This window comes from Natator depressus, chromosome 19, assembly GCF_965152275.1.
Source record: "Natator depressus isolate rNatDep1 chromosome 19, rNatDep2.hap1, whole genome shotgun sequence".
Lineage (NCBI taxonomy): Eukaryota > Metazoa > Chordata > Testudines > Cheloniidae > Natator > Natator depressus.
Genome location: NC_134252.1, coordinates 10,968,014 through 10,975,011, shown reverse-complemented (window position 1 = coordinate 10,975,011; position 6,998 = coordinate 10,968,014). Strand labels below are relative to the sequence as shown.

The 6,998-nt window shown below is 58.0% G+C and overlaps 1 protein-coding gene across 2 annotated transcripts in view; it reads left to right on the top strand.

Annotated features, from left to right (window-relative positions):
* Positions 1-6,998, top strand: part of FGR (FGR proto-oncogene, Src family tyrosine kinase) — a 51,991-nt gene that overhangs the window by 5,426 nt on the left and 39,567 nt on the right. The window contains exon 1 of one of the 2 annotated variants that reach the window (XM_074934632.1): positions 3,270-3,360. The exons of the other annotated variant lie outside the window; for it this stretch is intronic. The gene's annotated coding sequence lies outside the window, so the exon portion shown is untranslated. Of the gene's footprint in view, positions 1-3,269; positions 3,361-6,998 lie in introns of those variants that run through there. 2 annotated transcript variants of the gene reach the window in all.

Below are 6,998 nucleotides of genomic sequence, written 5' to 3'. Positions count from 1 at the left end.
GGCGTCTCTTACAGCGGGCTCATTTCGGCACGTGGGCCGATCAGCTCCAGGGCCAGCCAGCCCGGCCCCTAGAGCCTTGGTCAGACCGACTCACACCTGGGTGCTTCAAGCTGCTTTTTCAGCCAGCCAAGACCTGTCCCTAAGGTCTTCTCCCCCTACCCCCCTGATCAGAATTTCACCTGCCACGTCAGGTGTTCAAACCCCTCTGTGGGGTCTGGGTGAAGGTGACGCGACTCAAGCTGGAGGGTGACTTTAATGCAAACTAAAACTAGTTGAGACCCTAGATGATTAATATGGCCACTAAAGGCAACGGGACTGGCCCAGAACGAGGACCCCCGCAGCTGCTGTGCCAAGGCAAGACCAGGCAGGCTGGGAAAGGGTCCCAGGGGGCTGCACCGCGTGCCAAGGAAGACCGGGAGAGAGCAGAGCGTGCAGCAGAAACAGCAACTCCCCCTTAGGAGCCTGCAACAAAGCACTTGTCCTCCCCCCCGTGTGCATGGTCTAGGCTGCCTGCTATGGAAACACAGACCCTGGAAGACCAGGCAGTGGGAATCTTAGGTGCCAGGGAGAACCTGCGACTGAGGAATCAGGCAGGACTATCAAGTCTGGCTCTGTGCAGGAGAGACCAGGGATGGATGCTCCAGAGACTGGCAGAGGGGAAAGAGCGTGGAGCCTGTTTGCCTGTGCAGAGCTGGGCAGGACCCAGACCAGCAGGGGACTGGAGTGGGGAGAGGCATCACAGCCCCAAGATCAGGGTGATGGGTGTGTCCCGGGAAAGGGCCAGAAAGGACACGGCGAGCAGGGACGAAAAAGACTTAACGCTCCTTTGTGTTAATAAACCAAGAGGGCGCCTGGCATTGGAATGGCAGCCATGTGGGGGTCTGCATGACGGTCATCAACTGGGCAAGGGCTCCTGGCTTCACAAATGAGCTTCTCCCTCCGCAAGGCTGGGGGCCAGGACTGAAGTCATTGCAGCTGGAAGCAAAGAGCTCACATTCTTGCGGCCAGCCAGAGGGAAACTGAGGCACAGTAGCACATCCAGACCCAAAGGGGACAACAATGGCCAGTTGCTCTCTTCTGACTGGGTGGACACGGCAATTCCTCCAGTGATGTTAGAATGTCAGCCAATCACTGCTGTCTCTGGGCGTGGGAGTGAGGGCTGTCCTCCCTTGGCCACGTCCCCCCTTGGCAGTGCCGAGTGGGTACCATCTCCCCAGTAGCTTGTGGCCTCTGAATGTAGCCATGCCCCTTGGTGAACGTGCCAGCCTTCTGTCTGGGTCTGAGTCGGGACCCCTGCAGCACCCGCATCCCCAGCTCCACCTGGGAGCAGCCATATCCCTCTTTGCCCTATGGAAAGGCCAAGTGAGCCCTCGCTGGGCGTGCCAGGCCAGCTGGGAGTGACCCCGCGAAGCTGAAAGCTGCTGGCCACCACGTGTCACGCCCAACGGGTCCCATGGCTCCCTGCTGAACTCCCAAAGACCTTTCAGTCCCTTAAGCCCAGCTGTCGCCCACCACAGATCACACGGCCCTGGTGCAAGAACTCTGCTGGGAGGCGGTTAGTGCAACCGGGCTCTTGCCCTTTGCCTCCTCCCTGACACGCTCCCCCCGAGCCAGGCTGCAACCCCTCAGCACTCCGGTGCTGTCACCACAGCCGACGCTGAATGAGGAAGCTGGGCCAGCCTCGGCCTTGGGTCTCATGCAAGTGTCTGAGGTGGAAATGCACCCTCCTCTCCTCAATCTTGTGCAGACACTGATAAGAAGCAGCAAGTGGTTAGTTGGGTTCCTGCTCTACGCACACTTCCCCATCCCCCAGCTAGGCAGTCCTCCAGGCAGTCCTCTGTGGTTCACTGACCAGTGCTGCCCCCAGTCACAGACGGGCAGCCAGGCAGGGTTTGTTCCCAGTGCCGAAGAGCCAGAATCCCTCCAGAGCTCAGCAGGAGCCTGGAGAGGCCAGCGTGAAGGGATCTGCTGGCTACAATGGCACCTCTTCATCTCAGACGCTTCCCACGCCCTTCACAAACCGGCTCCGGGCCTGCTGGGGCACCGGCCAGTGCTGACGGGGACAGGAGACTAGCACCTGCTCAGTCGCAAACACCGGGTGGGTCGCCCTTGGGGTGCTGCCTCGCGGCAGCTGCAGGTGCTGTATTGGAGTGAAGGCACATGGCTCTGCTTAGGACATGCTGCAGCCACAAAGCCTCGTCCCCTGGCTTGGGTTAAAGCTAATCCTGGCCTGGGCTGATCGAAAACACAGGGCCTCAGAGCTGCTCTGGGGAGGGGGTGATGCCACTGGGGACTAAATTAGCGTAGGGACTCGTCTCGGACAAAGGGCTGGGATCAGCTGGGCCCTCTGATCCCACCGCCCCCACCAGCACGGGACCCCTTCCTGCAGCCAGCATTGCTCCATGCCACCCACAAGTGTGGGGCCTGATTCGCCGCTGTGGAGCCTCCAGTGCCCGTGTATAGGGGGAGTAAAGCACCACCCCGGGGGAGAGCGCGTGGTGAGCTCTGCCTATGGCACTTACAGTGGAAATGCCGGCACACAGGGCAGGGCGGTGAAGGCTCAGGGCCCTGGGCATTCCAGCACCAGCTGGCGTGCACCCAAACGCTTTCCATGGGGCATCCCAGCCCGGCGGGATCTCCCAGCTCCTGCAGCAGAGCTGCTCCCATCGTGCCCTGCGCTGTCGCCGGGAGGTTTGGGAGGCAGCCGTGGAGTGTGCGATGCAGTTAGGAGAACTGGCTGACCCAGTGCACCCGCAAGGCCGGCGGCGTCTCAGCCACACTGGGTATGGTGGACAGCATCAGTGTGACCCAGAGCCGAGCAAAACCCTGGCTCCCTGCTGTGGCAACCTACTTGTACGAGTCCTGGAGCAGCGGTGTGAGGTGCCAAGCCATTGCACAGCTGCAAGCTCAAGGCCTAACCTTCTGCAAGACTTGTTCACCTAGCATGGCCAGCACCTGAGCGTGTAGACAACCATGCCCTTGTGGGGGGGGAGGGGGCGAATGAACCCCACCTTACCCCGCTTCCTCATGGCTTCCCTGCCACAGCAGATCGCAGGCTTCCTGCAAGTGGATGTTGCAATGCACCCCAGCTGTTAACTCGGTTGCAACACAAACTCCTTCCTGTGTGAAGGAAGGTCCAGCCCCTTCCTATTGTGTGGCATGAAGTAGAAGGGATCTCTCCTATGACCTGCTGCCGAGCTCCAGGCCTGCTAAAATGACACCAGCCGCTGAATATGGGGGCTACCTTGACGCTGGTCCGGCTTTGCTATCCATTCCACCGAGGCTCACGGGTCTGCTGCTGAGCAAAGAGACGCAGTGCACTGCCGGGCATCGGTGGCACCTTGGTCTCTCCCAATAGAGGTATGTGGGTGGAATGAACTGGCCCGTGCTGCTATCCGAGAGGTCGTACCAGATGACCTCATGGTCTCTTCTAGCCACTCTAGTGTCCATCTTAGGTTTATTATCAGGCCTTCCAATCCCAACGCGCTTTCTAAACCTGGGCCAAGGTTTTCAACCCCAGAGGCCTCGTGGCAGACTCCTCGGTCCCTGTTGAGGCCCCTTGATAAGTGGTCTGATTTGCAAAGGTGCTGAGCATCTTGCAGTCCACTGGAGCTTCAGGGCATGCAGCACTTTGCTAAAGTGCCTAGGGGAATCAGGCACCTCCAAGATTTTCAACCTTGACTAACTTCGGGGGCCTCAGCTTCTGGGCTCCCAGCTGGAGACCCTTTCGAGGGGGCTGATTTTTCAGAGGGCTCTTTCTGGAAATCCAGGTCCCTTTACAGTGACTCAGGTTGGGACCCAAAAATTCAGGCACCTCCCAGATCACTAGTCACGTCTGAAATTCTTGGCCTCAGGGTCCTTTGCAAATCCCAGCACCTTGGTATATACACAGCCGCAGCACCGCTGCAATGCAGCCACCTCGGGGGTGGAGAGTGGCAGCCATCCGCAACAAGGGACAGGACACAGAGGTAATGGGCCGGATACACAGGAAGTAGAACAGGGAGGCGAATGCAGAAGCTGATGCTCCAGAAATGCTGTCTGAGGGGGAGACTCATCCTGAACCTTTAGCTGCCTTAGAGGTTTTTAAGGTCCGGCTTGACAAAGCCCTGGCTGGGATGATTTAGTTGGTGTTGGTCCTGCTTTGAGCAGGGGGTTGGACTAGGTACCTCCTGAGGTCTCTTCCAACCCTGATCTTCTATGATTCTACCCCTGTAGGCAGGAGGGCTATGGGACAGGCTCAGAGTCCCTTCCTGTGAGCTCATGAGGTAGCAACAGGCCTGAGGCTCTTTGCACCGGCATCACATTTGCCATACAGGTCTTTAAACCGCACCCCTAAAAATAACCACCAGGCGTGCAAAAAATAGCACCTGATTAGTGCCGAAAATACCCCGGCGCCTCGTGTTCTAGTCCCAGAGGCTGGATCGTCTCTGCAGACAGGGAGACAGCAGCCAGAATCGGGCTGGGGGAGGGGATGTAGACAGCGCTGGTCACTGGGGTTATTTTGAAGCTGGAAATGTGGTAAGTGCACGCGTCCTCAGGCTGATCAGCAGCAGGTTCCTCTCCCCAGCTCGCCCAAAAACAGAATCAGGGACTTGGTTTGTTCACACTGCAGCCAACTTCTGTTTTGCAATGCTTCCCCTCCCTGCACTCCCATTCCCTCCCAGCGGCCTCGGGGTGCTGGAAGGGGAGAACTGGGGTGAGCAGCCCCTGCTTGTGATCCCCTTCAAGTCACAAGGCCTAAGCCTTCTCCTGCACGGCTAAAGGCTCACAGCCTGGCCCAGCTGCCAATCGTCCTGGGTTTCCATGCCGACTCCATGGTTCCCAGGGCCCCCGGGTGTTTTTACAGGGAGTTTAGCACATCTGGAAGGGACCGGAGCTGGACGGAGCAGGGGATGCAGCTTTCCCTATGTTGACTTGCCAGTGGGTCTCCGCTCTGCCCTGGAGGTGCCGTCTCTAGGGATAAACAGAGAGTTTAGTCCATGGCCTCTTGGCTCTGGGTGCAGGCTGGGAGGCTGATTCGAGCTCATGAAGCTCGTCTAGTAAAACTGTTCGGAGCTCGCTGACTTGCTCTGGAGGCCTGGTCCCTGCCTTAGCCCTGAGCCCACCCCGCCTCTCCCGACTCAGTGCTTTCTGAAGTGCCCTTTTCCGAGGGCAGCTTTGCACACCTCTTCCTCCGAAGTCTCCGGGCTCCCGGCCCACTCGCAGGCTCCTTTTCGAAGCCCAGCTCTGTCCACACGCCGGACCATGCCCTGCTGGGTAACAGAGCTCTGGGCCGTGCACTGACACTCCCCCCCGCTGCCCCTCTGCTCTGGCCCGAGACACGCTCTGACACTCTCGGGCTGAGCCCTGTTATTCTCCAGTTATTCCCCATGGACGGAACCGGAACATCCCCTGCACCCAAGTCAGAAGGCCAGGCTGGTGTCAATCAGCATGGCTCCATGGCACCCAGCGCCCATTTACACCAGGTCTGGCTCAGAACATGGGGTGACAGCGGGAGCATGCTGCTGGCCAAACAATGCACCTCACTGACCCCATTGCTGGCAGAATGAGCGTTCGGACTGTTCTCCCAGTGCGTCCACAGCCGGTCAGTTCCGTTACCCATCCGCACGTGGGTAGGAGGAGGTCTAATGCGTCTAACTCACGCATCACCCCATAATGTTCCCCGGGATGTCCCAATCATCCCCGCCCCTTTTGGGCTACAGGGGGTTGGGCATCATCTTCCCTCTGCTGCAGTCGGAGTTTAAAAAATCTCTCAAGGGCGAGGTGCTGTCTCACAGAGTGATGTGGGGTGATTCCTGAGTGCCTGGGTTGCAAAGGGCTTTGGGATCCTTTGTTATGAACACTGATTTAGGAGCTATTGTCATTAGTAATTATGTGTGGCCATCAAGAGGCTCCAGCTGAACTCAGGAGAAAGGATGGCCCAGTGGTTAGTGTTCTCACCTGGGACTCTGGCAACCTGGGTTCAGTACCCAGCTTTGCTGCTGACCTTGGGCAAGTCACTTAGTTGCTTTGTGCCTCTGTTTCCCTAGCTGTGATATGAGGCTAATAGCACACCAGGATGTAGTGAAGCTGAATATATTTAAGCGTTTGAGGTACCCCCATTAATGCAGTATTGGGGAGCAGATTAGGACCTAATATAGATCAGGGTGCTAGGCACTGTATGTGCCCATAGTAAGTGCCCCTGCTCCAAACTGCTGACAATCTAAATAGGCCAGACAGACAAAGAGCAGGAGGGGAAACTGAGGCACAGAGCAGGGAAGTGACTTGTCTAAGGTCACTCAGCTAGTCAGTGGCAGAGCAGAAAATAGGCCTCGGGTGTCCTGACACCCAGTGCAGTGGGGGGTCACACTGCCTCTGATGGTTTTCTAATGGCCTGATTCTCTTCTCACTCAGACGGGTATAACTCAGGGGTATAACCCAAGGCCAGTGGGATCAGACTTGTGTCTCCACTCTGTCTCCTCCATTGATTCTATTAGTGAATGAAACAAACAGCCCCCATCTGGGACAGGGGAAGAGAGCCACGACTCAGGCACTCTCCACAACTGCACCTGGCCTTTCAGGAGCTCCTGGTGCAGGCAGGCGAGGGCACCTGCTCAGAGTTCCCCCAGGTGAGCAGTTCATCGGAGAGATCAAAGCCCCTCCAGCTGTCAGCAGAGCCTTATTTCCAAGAGGGAGCCTGGTGAGTCTGGCTGTGGAGTCATGCACCAGCCACCTCTTTCAGTTACCCACCCCAGACAAGCGATTCGAATCTCCTCCTGCTGGGAGCAGAGGAGCCCTGCAGGGCTGTGGGGGGGGGGAGCCCTTTCCCTTAACCCCCTTCTCCCCAAAAGAGCCCCTTCCAGAGTTCTCCCTGGACTGTCCCACAAGGCACCGTGAGTTTGGAGCAACCCCAGGGAAGGGGCAGCCCCTGGGTCTGGGTGGGACAGCTGCCCCTTCCCCTGGCTCCGCAGTTCACAACGGAGCTGGGCTGCCTTCGAGTTAACACAGCTCCAAGTGGT